The sequence below is a fragment of the Lemur catta genome, chromosome 4, assembly GCF_020740605.2.
Source record: "Lemur catta isolate mLemCat1 chromosome 4, mLemCat1.pri, whole genome shotgun sequence".
NCBI classification, from domain to species: Eukaryota; Metazoa; Chordata; class Mammalia; order Primates; family Lemuridae; genus Lemur; species Lemur catta.
The window spans coordinates 63,500,338-63,515,421 of NC_059131.1; positions in this window are offsets into that span (position 1 = coordinate 63,500,338).

Here is a 15,084-nt window from a genome sequence, read left to right on the forward strand (position 1 = left end):
AAAAGAATAAAAGGATGAATAAATGAATTTTTTTCCAGCATCATTTTGTTCTTGAGTATCCTTTGCTGCCAATTAGATGTGAAGTCTTCTGATGCCCTGGCAGTGAGTTCCAACTGCTATATTGTTCCCAGATCAAGCTTATTCTCTTGTCTAACTTGGCCTAGGCATGGAACTCATGATCAGATACACCAAGATGATCAATTGCTTTCTCAACACAATATATCTACTGCTGAATCAACCCTCTAATGGTTTAGATTTTGTACTTCCCCTTTTACCTTCACAAAGTCATCCTCAAAAGCCTAATCTGTTTATTTACAACTTTTTTTCCAACCTGATGGTAGGAGTGTGTTTTTCCATTCAGTTCTAGACTATCCTTTCAAAGCTTATCATTCGGTCTTCTTAACAAGTCTGAGACCTAAGTGTGGGCAAAATAAATTACATCAGAGAGCATCTACAGATATTAAAAACATCAGCATCCAAATTTGAAGACTAGACATGTAAACATTACCTGTGTTTTTAATTAATTAAATGACTAACTTCGCCTCAATCCATTGTGAGGGACAGCTGGGAAAGTGTGAAGGATTCTATAGAAAGTAAATGGAGGATTTGAAAAAAGATCAGAGGTAATTCAATCATTATTCAAGTTTTAAGAACCTCATCCAGGAAATTTTAGTCCTAATTCCCTTATTCAGGTGGAAATTAAATGTGCCATCAGTAAAATATTTGATTGGAAGTTCCTAAGAGTTCCTTGCCTAGCTCTAATTTTGTAATTGTTCATCTGCTAAGTGTGTGATAAGTGCTAACTGCATGTGCAAATTTTTGGTTATGCAAATGAATTTGCAAATAAATCATAAATGCAATGGATCAAAAACACATCAAAGACTTTATTCATGGAAAAAATATATTGCAATTAAATATATTAACTCTTTTTGAAAATTTTTAAAAATAGTTTTAAATTCAGAGAACATTTATGAGGTAAGAGAGAGATGAAAGTCTACAAGAAGTATATGGTTCCTTGCCATTTGTTTTAGGGGAGACTGCTCAGTCTCTTTCTGGAATGTTCAAGCTCTTCGGGTTGACTCTTAACTGAAGCTCTCCCACAAAAGACAGGCTAAGGTTCCCATCATTGCCATTTATTCAATGATCATTTATTTTCCAGCTTGTCTACCCTCTCCATTTTAGTGTTATCATTGTTGAGTAAATTGTCCTAAGGCAGCAATCTGTCATTCTCCAAAGACCACTCAACCCTCTCAGACCTTTACTGGGCATGGCTGTAGTACTCAAGAATGTAATTTGCAAAATGACATCCTTTGATCCTGAAACCGTTACTTTATTTCATGTGATAAGTCATTTCTCTGAAAGTGGTTATGTCACTATAGCATTGTGGCAGAGGGCCAAGGGCAGGTCATTTTAGCTAGTTGAGGTCACTTGGCAAGCCTGCTCACAATTCCTGGCCATGATAAGATTCATCCCAGGGACCAAGTAACTCTTGATTTGGCAGAATAAAGACATCAAGTCTTGTTGAGTGAAATTTATTAAAACAGTCAATTTTTCTTCTATAAGGTTCTACGATAAGACAAAATTAAAATTTGTTTTCAATATCCAAATAAACTACCATAGAATATCATATAAATATTAAATGGATAATTGATTCATTAAAACATTTATGCCCAAACCAAGCTTATAGCATTGCATTATATATAAAGATCAAAAGTTAATGATTTAGTAATAAGATTTCTTGTCTATCATTAATTAAAATTTTGAGGAATTTTTAGAAAGAAATGCAAAACAATTTCTATGATACTAATTCTATGTCAGGGAGAATTTATGTTCCAGAATTTTTGAATAACTACTTAATAGGGCACTTGAAAGAATCAAGTTATGAGATGAGAGATAGTGGGGGAGACTTGCTGGGAGAAAGAACATTTGCCAATGAATGCCTCTAAGCCCAGTAGACCAGTTAGAGTATGAGAAAGGGAGAGGGAGAATGAGATGAGACTGCTGGTCTAGCTAGACATCTTCAATTGCTCTTACTTGAAGACATGAACAATCTATTATAAACAAAAGGTGGTAGAGAAAATGTTACTCAGCTGGAAGTTAGAGAAATCTTGGTAAGTGTATGCCGCTTACCATTTGAAAAAAAATGATTTCATGTTAATAAACTTCAGTTTCCTTATGTCTAAAATAGTGATAAGCTGTAATGTGACTTAAAGAAGATCACACATGCAGAGCTCTGTGCCCACAATGGCCTCCAGGCAAGGGTTGGAATCCTTCCCAGTTCCACTTGATGCAGAGTAGTTGTTACTGTTACCTAATTCTGAGTACAACAATCACCACAAAGCCTGCCGAAAGAGTCATATTAATTTTGCTCCTAGAAACAAAATATATAGAATTCTGAACTGAATTCACCATGGAGATGCTTTTTATCCTTGTACCTAATGTAATAACTTCTCAGTGTGCCATTATGACTCTAGATTTTCTAATTTTTTTCTGTTTGTATTGGGAGATCAATGATGTAAGGAGACATTGGAGACTAGGGCAAAAAAAATCTTATGCTGACCATGTCTCTATTTTAAAATTTGATTTATTTTTCATCATAATATTTGAAACCATTTTGATTTTTAAAAATTTGTGTTAAGTATTATATTATGTATCTTGATTACTGATCTTCCTTTTGGCATCTCCTTAAATTGTGTACCTGAGGTATCTCACTTGCTTTACCCTACTCCTGGTTCTGTAGGAGATTGTTCTAGAAGTATATTCACAAATTTTGTTTCTGTGCCACTTTACAATACATTTCAGGGTGAACTTCATCCCAGTATATTCTGTCAAACAAGAAACAGTGACTGAGGTGGAAAAAATCACCAGCAGGGTAAGGGTAGATTAGTCCAACCAGACGGGATATCCTGAATGATATCCCCAACCTGTTGAGGGTCTGTTCTTCTGAATTAAGTCTCAAACATGGCAGCCTTCCTCAGGAGAAAAGAAAATGGAAAGGATAAAACAAATGAAAATTGAGACTCTGAACTCTAGAAATAAGAATTAGACTAGAGATTATCATGTCCCTAGTTGAAAGATCATTATGATCTGTATAATACCATAAACAACATCCTGATTAGAGACATATAGCATTGGAAAAGGAAAAAAAAAAAAAAAAAAACAGAGCAGCAACATCAACACACCAACTCACAAAAAAAAAAGTGTAAGCCCAGGAAACAGAGAAAAAATATATAAAGCTAGGTTATTATTATGGAAGAAAAAATGACCAAGGCTCTGGGAAAATCCCAGTAGCTCATATTGGAAGTATCTGGAGTGCAGAATACTATGATTAGTCTAGAAAAGTAAGATATAAGTTATGAATCAAATAAAATGTGGTAAGCACTCTGCTGATTAAAAGCCAAACAGGGAAAAGGATATAACTATTGGAGAGTATATAAGTGACAAACTACTCTGGTTTATCTGGGACTAAGAAGCTTTTCCTAGACATGGCCATGCAAAGTTAACACCAGGAAAATCCCAGGAAAACTAAGCCCTAGGAAAGCCAAGATTGTTGGTCACTGCAGAGTGAATTGGAAGACTATGGAGTCTTAGTTATCAATACCCAGAATGGCATAACTGGATGAGGCAAGCAAAGTCAAGTGATGAATGTGCTAGATTTAGAAATGAAAGATAGGCAATTCAGGTGGTGAGATGAGTTAGACTCAGAGATGGAAGTATAGGCAAGAGAGTCAAAGTTCTCAGTAATTCAAAACTCTGTTAGGCTAAATGAGTGGATAATACACATATACAATGTTGCAAAGTGAATGATAATAAATTCCCTAACAGAAATAGAACAAGTGTCATGGGGATTTACAGGATAGAGAATTGCCCGCTGCAGTCAGATGAGCAAGGAGACATTCAAACTGAGATTTTTAAGAACGACTTGGTTTTCCGTTAAGCAGGTTTGGAAGAAAGCAGAAAGAAGATGCGATATTGGAAAGTACAGGGATGTGCAAGGTACACGGAAGTTAAATATCAGATATGTCCTTCTATTTAGGTGGGGTTTGATGGTGAGATAGAGCTGTTGAAGACGGCATCGGAATATACATTGGAATTGGTCTTTGATATCAAGATAAACATTTCAGATTGTGTTCATCAAAAATCAGCAAACCAATCATTGAAAAGATTTTGATCAGGAAAATGGGAAATGAAGCCGAGCTATGCTTTAAAGAAATTATTCAGACAATGGTAAGCTTTGGAAAAAGGAGTCACTGGATGGAGTCCTCCTGCAAGGCATAATGATAACTGCCCAGAAATGGGAAGAAACAAAGCTAGAGGGAGTGAGAAGAGGATGGAAATGATAGGACAGTGAAAAGATTAGAATTCAAGGCAGTATGGCAAAATGGGATAAGGTAAGGTTTGTGAGGTAGACCTCAGCTGATTTTGCTGACCCTTGGCTTACTGGCAACATGGGTTCAGGAAGAAATCTCAATCTTGTCAAGCCTTTGGATTCTCTTCTATTAAGTAAGGATAAAATTACCCACATGAGAAGCCTGCTTTAAAATATCAAATATGCAACAGATGTGTAATATCCATATTACAATGTCCAGTACCTAAACCTCTAGTGAATGATGACAATAATACTATAACAGAAATTGGCAATTGCAGATGGGAGTCAAGGGTAAAGGATTAAAATATTATCATAATTTTTTATTAGAGTTATGCAAGGATTCCCTAAAAGTTCATGATAAAGTTATTAGGGCTTTCCCTCTGTAGTTATAAATAATTTACCTGGCTTTAAATCCATCTTTTCCAGGTTTTAGCCCTATAAACTTGAAAATTCATTAGTTTCTTCAGTGATAATATTGGGGAAGGAGGTCAATGTATAAACACAAATATATTTCATTTACTAGTTGGTAAATGGCCTATGGAATGCTTATATTCTTAAGTATTTCCTTAGGACTAGATTTCAGTGTTAGACATGTCAAAGAAACAAATGAATTCCCTCCTAGAGAAATTGACTCTCAATTATGTCTAATACGAAATAGATGATAAGGTTGGGAGGTTGGGTTATAGTGTCTGACTGGCTGGTGTGAATAAAATCCAGGAGATGCTCAGATAAGAAAGACTGTACTGTGGGACAGGTGTTCCCATGGGCAGGTTCATGGGAGATGCAGGACTTGAGTAGTAGTCCATGGTAGGTTTTGTTTGATGGGATTCTTATAAAGGAATCTGTAACAGTGTTTGGATTCTGATCCAAGTGATGGTCTGTGATAAATCCCCCTGGAACCTCTTCATTTTCCAGATTCACAATCTGATTCTTCTTACTGCTTGGAGATCCTGGTGATTGGGATTTGCATGTTAAGGTGTAAAGTGGGACCAAGTTTTCCAAGAGCAGCCACTCGGCACCAAGTTGTAAAGATGTCTTGAATGATGGCAATTGAAGAGACTTAATGATCCAGGCTAAATGGAAAATAAACATAAATGTAGTACAGAACCATTCCCAAGAAATGTTGGTGTTAAAAGGAGTTCATTTTGCACGCCACATTGGTCCTCTCTGAAGATGATTAAAAAGAAAAAAAGGCAAACTGAAGACATTCTATGCTCCCCATGCAGCCCATAGTTAAGATCTGAGAATACCAGTGCCCACATTGGAATTTCCATAATGGCTAGAGAATATATGTCCATATGGCTTGGGAATGTCCCTCAGCCAATAACTCTTAGAAGGAAATTGTAAGTGCACTAAGGGGCGTCATTAACAATGATATTCTTTTAACCTTACAGCAATGCATTTCAGTTTATGGAACTTAGACCGACATTTACAGACCTTTGGGGAAAGCACTGAATGTGGGTTTAATCACCATGGTTAGATATGTGAATGTCCAGGCTGGCAGAACTGTGTTTGAGAGCATACTTCTTTCAGTTTCAACAGGTGTTGGAAAACTCGGTCTGTACAGAATATTCATGCCTTTATATAAATATATTTACTAGTGAAGGAAATGAAAGGTGCTGCTATAAGAATTCATTATCAATAAGAGTGTTTTAAGAAAATCATATTGTTGGTTGCTAGCATATTGTTGGTTGCTAGAGAAAGTTGAATCCACAAAACAATTCTGCAAACATTCACAGCACTTGTAGGCATTTATTGGCTTGAACAGCTCAAGCTAACACGTTTTATTAGAGGTAGATATGATTCAGTCATTTGCTGGTAAGTAATGTTCCCTTCCTCCCTCCCTATGTGTATGAAGCAGTTGCCTTAGCAACACAGGTGCCCAGATGACTTATGCATATTGTTTTGTGTCTTATGCTTTGATCTGCTCTCTAATACATGAAGTCTTAAAAAAAAAACTGCTTAAATAAAGGACGGTTTAAAAAAATACTTTGGGAATATTAATCATTAAAAGATACTAGGAAAAGGGATTTTCTGACACATTATTTTTCCCCACTGCTGTGCATTTGATCATGTTTACACAGTCAGGTGTATCCTCTCTGCTTCATCCCCTATCCATTCGTCAATGCTTAGTTTAACTGGCTCCTTGGTAACATTTCCTTGATACCATATTTACTCAAATCTCTACTGCCCCTGAAGTTTTGTAACAATTCATATTTGGACCATTCCTTAGGCTGCCTTGTCTTGTGGTGGTGGTTTTTTGTATGATAATGCTAAAGTATAAGGACTATGATAGAACATGAACATTGTACAGTTCTTGAGAGAACAAAGGAAAATCTGACCCAGTAGACTTAAAACTTACTCTGTGCTTTGTAGGATAACAAAGAGTTATCCTAGGAGGAAAAAAGCCATTATTGTATGTGAATACTGTTCACTTATATAAGTAAAAGATTATAATTTTTCCTTACTAGCTGAAAGAAATTGAATCTAAAGTATAGGCAATATATCTATAATAATTGGAGCTGAGGTTATTTCTAAGAAGAAATACGGGTATTGGTTTTACTTATACTTTCTATGTATGTAGATTGAATTAACTGTCTAATTGTCTGTGTATACACTACATAGAACCTGCCCTTAACAAAGATGTAACGTGGATACATACGGTATTTGTCCTAACTCAATCTCCTTTTGAGTGATCACTTCTTCCCTTCAAAGCTGCTGTAGTACGTTCAGGGTTTTTCAATATAGCAGCTGCCTGTGCATATTCTCAGCAGCAGCGCCTCATGCTAATCGTGCTCCTCACTTCCTGTGCTTGTCCAGTGACTGCACTATCCCCAAAGAGGAGTTCATTTTAATAATAGCGGGATGCTGTTTGCTGAAAATGCTCAGTGCATACCTCAGATACTGTACTTTTATATTTAATAAATGTCTAATGGTACATCTCTCAGGTATTATATTAATAAAAGCTTTGTGAACAAAAGACATTTTGGTGTACACATTATACAGGGTTAAGTGGCCTTCTCTGTCACCAAGCTATGCTTTACCACTAACTTTATATTGCAAGTGAAAAAATACCAGTTAAGACCAACTCTTCTTAGGAGAATGGAAATTTGCATTGTTTTTGCTGTTTGTTTGTTTTTCCTAGAAAGGATTACTCCTCTCACATGAACCATGTAAGGTGGTTTTCTTCCTTGGAGACTGCACCACCACTCAAGGCATTGTGACTTGGGGTGTGTTGCAAATTTCACTTTATTAGAATAGAGGGAAGACTGAGGTCTTTTAAATATGTTCTCTTTTCTCATTAGTAAATCTAACTGCATAGTGTTGTGCAGACATGATAATATTGATCTAGATCTTACATCTTTGCAATTCAGGGCCCTTGTGAGTCATAAATCTTACATGAATCTATTCTAATGATACCCATAGAGAAATACAAACACTTTGCATAAATCAGTGTAAACAGACATTTTGGTAGAAATCACTTTTTCAGTTTAAAAAATTTTTAAAGTGAGATTGGGGGCTACAGATTAAATCACTTCAGAATGCCTGAGATTAAGCTCCTTGTTTGATTTGGTAAACTATCTCCCCAGTGCTCATTTTTGGTATAAGAAAAATCCACACAATCCTTATTGGGAGTCTCTTCTATGGCCCTTTTATAAGTATCTTTATGCTTTCTCTCCTGCTTCTTGAGAAATGTGACTCTTAGATGAACAGAAATGTGAAGTCACTGGAGCTGCTTGTTCTTGCTTTCCTGCACCTACACATAGGTATGTGTTTGTACACTAAACACAATGTCATTCTTTGGCTCACAAATAGATAATGATGCTGTACCTTTCATGTTATAACGCCTCCCTTAATGCCCCCAAGCATGGAGGAGATGCTGCTGGTAAGAGGAGAGGTTAAAGTGCTGGAATATCTGACAGTAAGAATTATCTGGGCACATCGAATTTAGTGGCTAGAAAATCATCTCCTTTCCCCTCTTCTTTTAACTCTTTTGGCTGATGGAGTACAAAGACTTAATTTATTGCCAGTACACTTTTAATATTTTTCCACTGCTTATGAAATCTCTATGTTATAGTTTCCTTATCCTTAAGGAATGGATAACAAAAGCTCTTACCTCAAGCTGTTTTTGTAAGGATCAAATGTGGTATTGCACACACAGAAAGTAGAGTGCCTATCACATGATAAATGCTCAAATTCTATTAACCATTATTACTATCATTATTATTTTCCATTAAAATAAGAGAAAAAATAGCCTCCAGAATGAGAATCTTAGGCTGACAGGCAGGCATTAATATCTTGCTAGAATTCAAAAACTTTGCTTTCAGTTTAATTTTATGGCTTTCTACTATTAAAGCATGTTTCTGTTTGTGGAAATGCTACAGTGTTATTTTTATGAATAAATTTAGTCAAGTAAAAGTGTCAATTTAAAGAAGATATTAAATAAATCATATTTTGGTTCATGCACTAAATATAATAAAATCTCTGAAAGTGACTGGGTGAATAACTCATGTTTAGGACTGCTGAGTGTGCACAGTACCCCACAACTTACTGTCATGCCACACCCTGCCTCTATTAATTATGCTGCTTTCCTGCCTAAAACACTCCTGCTTTCCTGCTCAAAATTGATCCATTTCCTTTAGGAAACCATCCCTAATTACCCTGACTTATAAGTATCTTCTTTTTTTAATTTTTGTTTTTTTGAAATCAATTTTTTTAAGGGTTTTGTGGTCAAACAGCAGTATGGTCACTCCTGCCTCTGCCCCTTGATGAGCAATTTACATCACAATTTCCTCAGCACTGGTATGAAGAATGTGTGAATAATGACCACTTGTAGGTTACACTAAGGACTAAATTATATAAATATATATGAGATAATTAGAATAGTTTTTTAAACTCAATAAAAGTTCAAGGGTATGATGGCTATACTTGTGTTTTAGAATAGCATCTGTTTTTATCTTCTTCCCTTGTTTCCTCCCTCTGGAAACTATTCTTTGAGCATCTTCCTGGGTGGGAGTTTTTCTAGCTACCACTGTATATGTTGATAATAAAGACAGATCTGTGCACTTTCCCCAAGATCTTCCCTCAAAACCATATTTATTCATTAAACTTTTGTTTATTAATGTTTTAATATATATCTCCTTTCAAAGTTTTCTATATTGCTTACAATAAAGGACATTTAAAATAAGACCACTTTAAATGTTAAGTTCAAATATTATACGGAGGGAGTGGGATATAAATATGCCAAATGCTTTAGCTAATAGAGTTACTGTAATTGAAGATAAATTCAGTTCTGTAGTCTTGGCAGCTTGGGCTTAAGGAGAATTGTAACAGGTTACGAGGAGTCTTTTCAATATTTTCAAAGTTTGCCTATATCTGACTCCAGGCCCTGATGGCTAACAGTTGCCTTCAACAAGTTGGATTAGGGATAGTTGATCTATAAGTCTACTTCCTTAAGTGTTTTCTGTTGGGGGACATCTGTCATATAAGCATGGTAGAATTTTATTAAATATAACTAAGTTGGGCTACATGTTTTGCAAAACATTTTTTTTTAATTTCAGCTCCTCATGGGGGTACATAAGTTCAGGTTATATACATTGACCATGTCTCGCCCCTCCCCCTGAGTCAGAGCCTCAAGCGTGTCCATTCTCCAGACAGTGCACCTGGCACTCACCATGTAGTCATACCTCCATCCCTTCCCCCCACCCCCCACCTCCCCGAATCAGCAACTTCAAGCATGACCATTCCCCAGACAGTGCGCAACGCACTCATCATGTAGGCATACACCCAACCCCTCCCCGCACCCCCCGTCTCAGTCTGGTATCCAATTGGTATCCTTCCCCGATGTGCATTTAGGTGATGATCAGGGAAACCAATTATCTGGTGAGTACATGTGATGCTTGTTTTTCCATTCTTTGAAAACATTTGTCCAGTTTGCCACTGTTAGTGTGTTTCCTTATAAAACATTCAACTATAAATTGGAATTTGATCTATCACCCACCGAGTGACCAAACTGAATGTATAATGCAATATTTGGAGCTAAGGAATTATTTTTGAATAGCTGGTGTATCAAAAAACTAATTCTGTTCATTATTTAGTATTTTACAATACTTCACAAAATGCTTTGGAATATATTTCTATGTCACTTTTAGAAACACAGATGAAATATATTTGAAAGAGCTCTGAGCTAGCACTTAGATGATTTGTGTTCAATTTCTGCCCACCACAGCCTTATGATGGCTCCACCTGTTTCCAGTAACTTGTCCTTCCTGACTCAACCCTCAACAATGATTCTGCAGATAGACTTCTGCAAGTTAGCACAAACTTTGCTTTTTAATTTTTTGATAATTATATGCCCAGAAGGGAATGCTGGTGTAAACCATTATAAAAAGAAAACAAATTTGTAGCCAACCATAAAAAAGCCTAAAATGTGTCTCATTTCCATGAGTATCTTTTCAGTCAATGCAGTGTCTACTACAAATATTGGTATGGAATCCCTTCCTCTCCTGACCTTATTTGCTCACCTGCCCCCTTGTTCTACTCTGGAGGCAAGTGGAGAACTTATATAGAACTTAATTTCCATTGTTAAAAATCAACCAACCAACCAACTCTGGTCTTTCAGATAACATTGATAACCTCATCTTACGTAACCTCAATGTCTTAGTTTACTAAAATGTTTCTATCCAGTTTTGTTGTATCACCAGCGGTAATTTCTTCCCTTCCCAAAATTTAAGGAGGGAAAACCAGATGGTAATATAGGGGAAAAATAGGTATGTTCCCCAATAGGTGGTCAAGAGCTTGAACTAAGAACCAGTGTTATTTTAATATTGTTATTATTGTTGTTTTACCATCTAAGAAATTCCATATGAAGTCGATTCTCCATAGTTTCTGGTCATTACAAAAATTAAAATTAATGAACTGAAGGTAGGAGTCATGTACTCCATCAGAGGAAAACTAGTTTCCCTGGCAACTAATTCTAAAAGGATTTTTTTTTCTTAAGAAGTCAGCTACATAAAATTGATTTAATTATGAGTTTAAGTGCATGGCACAGTATGGTCATAGGTACCTGATGCTAGGTCAATTTCTTTATCTACATCTATATTTAGTTTTATGTCATCTTCTTAAACTTCCATCAAGATTCATTACTGACACCTTCATAAGAACCAATTCATTCCATTGAATTTTTGTAAAACTTATGGCATTAACTAAATTTTGATTTAATTTATATGAAGAGAATCGTGCTATAAATCTAGCCATCTTCTTACTTTATTTCTTTAGTATATTTTTAAAGGATGTATTCATGCTACCCTATGTCTGTTAGGCTCATTTCTTTGTGCTGATCCACAAAATTCCATTTCTTACATTCCTGAATCCAATTTTCTATTCCACAGGCAATAGATGATTATACTGCCTCCCACTCCTTGCTGTATTAGATGCAGCAACATCCTTCTCTGCATATATCCCTCGTGAAATATGTGAAGCCTTCTCCTGGGAACATACTCAGGACTGGGACCACTCTGTCATGGGGTGTACATAATCCTCATACTAGGCATTATCACCACCTATAACTGCCATTAACTGTACACAAGTGTGCCTCTTGTCCCACATTCTTGCCAACAGTTGGCTTTACTCAGTTTTCTAATGTTTAATGGACATAAAGTAGTATTGTTTTAACTTTTACTTGATAGTAAATTAAGTAAACATTCCACATTCCTCAAGCATAGGATGGATTTTCAATCAAGGTGAGTTATACTCTGAGGGCTATTTATTTCCCCTTTCATGAATTCCCTATTCATACTCTTCCACCTACCCATTTTATTTTTTGCTTTTATTTTTTAGAGACAAGATTGCACTCTGTCATCCAGGCTGGTGTGTAGTGGCACAATCATAGCTTCAGCTTCAGACTCATAGGCTTAAGCTATCCTTCTACCTCCACCTCCCTAGTAGTTGGGACCAGAGGCACATGCCACCCTGCCAGGCTAATTTTTTTATTTTTTTGTGTAGAGATAGGTCTTGCTATGTTGCCCAGGTTGATCTTGAGGTCCTGGCCTCAAGTGATTCTCCCACTTTGGCCTCCCAAAATTCTGGAGCTACAGGCATGAGCCACTGCACCTGGCCCCCTTTTTATGTTGAATGTTTTGTTTGTTGTTACTGATTTCAGGCATTTATTGAAATTCTCAATAGTAATTTCTTATTTTTTTTTGGACATTGGAAATTACATTTTTTTATTCTATCAATTGTATTTTTGTCATGTGTTGAAGAAAAATCTTAATTTAGTATTAATTTAATATAGGCTTTTTATACAAATAATAGATATTTTCAAAGTTAATCTCCATATGCTTGATTCAAACATGAGCCTCAAATACTGAAATCATAGCATTAAGGCTCTACTTAAAAGAAGTAAACATACTGGATTTGTTTGTTTTCATGGTTGATAGCTTGATTTATCAGTATTTGTCCACCTCTTATTGTTTTCTTCTTGATAGTGATTATTATAGTGAAACCTAATCAGAAATATAGACATGAAAGATCATGAGATACAAAAGGATAATCCAAGCCAAAATGAAGTCATCTTATTTCTAAAAAAACTTCTTTTCACAAAATATAGTTGATTAATTTATTTTTAGAAGTCAGAAAAGGGGTTAAAATGTTTTAATTTTTGTCCTTGAAATTTGCTTTCCAGTAGATAACCGAAGTTATACCTTTGGACTTTCTGTTCATATGTTATGTTCCTCCAACTCTACAAACTTCAAACTCTTTGAAGAGCTGAATTTACCACTTCCCTTGATGATCCCATGGTGTGTAAGGTTGCACTCAAATTTTAAAAGCCTTCTCATCCTGTCATATTTTCTTCTAGGCATGAGTTCTGAAGAAGAAAACATACTTATCTCAAAAACTAATAGGGTTATATCTGCATGATGCCAAAATAATAGATTGCTTTGATCGATATTGGTAAAGAGCCTGCCAACCTGGATTTTAGTGTCATATTACACCTAGGAAAATATTAATAATAAATATCTAGAAGGTAAGACATATGGGAAAACATGACAGTTTCATCAATTACTTGAAAAACTCTCAAATACAAGGATTTGACTTGTTCTGAATTACCTCAGGGCAAAGACTAGAGAAAATAGTCAAATTTAGCTTAGTTTAAGAAATAATATTCCAAAGCTAGAGTAGTTCAACAATAAAATGGGCTAACTTAAAAGGCAGCAAGTCTATTGTGAAAGTTAAGCTGACCCTGGAATCTTAGCATGCGGATCTAGAGAGTAGAAGAGGAAAATGGTGAATGGAAAAGAACTGAAGAAAAATATTTGGTAATTTTATTTTACCGGGAGCAGCTTGTTTTTTTGGAGAGGTCTAAAGGTAGGAAGAATTAGATCTTCTTTAAAATTTTATATATATTGCCATGAACTCCATTTTCCTCATTTCTCCTCCCCCTACTTCTTCTCCAATATTAAGATAGCAAGTCCCCTGGGCTATAGTCTTACTTCTCTTATCCCACTTTCAGTAAATTGATGCTTGTAAAATAATCTGTAATTAAATATGTTTATGAAATATTTTTTTGTTTTCAAATTTGCTTTTTAACCAAGACAGAACTATCACATGAAATTCAGATCATGTAATGTTGAACTTTCTGGCATTGTTCATTGTGATTGGAACTATTAGAGGAACCCAAATGCCCAGAAGCTTAAGGTCATATTAATAATGGGAACACAGTTATAGTTTTTAACAGGTTTATCAGAATGAAATCATATCTGTCCTCATGAGGGCATGCTTGCACACTCAGTTCCTAATGTGCATGCACACACACCTCCTCATTCTCACAGACATTCTCTTCTTTATATCTAATATGTAGTTACCAAAGAATTAAAAATAATAATGGGGCCAGAACTGCCTGTTTAAATTCTGAATTTTAGGAGGTTTGTTAGAGGTCAGTATACACCATTAGTCCAGCTCTGTTGAGTAGAAAGTCTTGAGTCATGGAAGAACCCTCACTATACCCAAATTGAAGATTTATTATTCATTTTCAAATATTATTCTTTCTGAAAAGGCTTATATGTAATCATTTGTTTCCTTTGGCCCCATGGTGACTTGCCATTTCATGTGATTTTGTTTACAGGAAATTTAGTATCAGGGCAGTGGTGATGAAAAATCTTCATTTATGTGAAGCAGTTTTGAGCTTTCTTTAACTCTATTTTCCATTGTTAAATGCTGACAATACCCTTTTGCTTAATGGGCCTCAGAAGAACATGCTAAAAGAGATAGGGATCAAACTGAACCAGAGGGGAAGCTAATGTGAATTTGAGAGGGGGGCATTAGGGGATGAGTGAAGTAGCTCTTACATACTTAAAAATTTCCCCATGTCCAACTATGAGACTAGACAACTTGAACCTAGTAAAACATCCAAATCCAAAGGTATGTAATCTGAGGGCAAAGGAAAATGTACCTTTTGGAATGCCAAGTTGATGGGAGTATCAAGGTCCAATTCAAGAAAATCCTTAAAAAATGAAGACCTATGTAATAAATACAAAGCCTAATCCATAGCAAAGAACCTGAAGGAATAAGATAAGAGAACAGAACATAGCCATTTAGCTGGGTATAGAGGACAGAATCTCCACAGTACTGGCTTATACAATGGAGGAAACAGACAAAAGAACCTAGGTTTCTAAGAGACACAGGTATGAAAAGAGCAGGAGGTAATGTATCCCTTC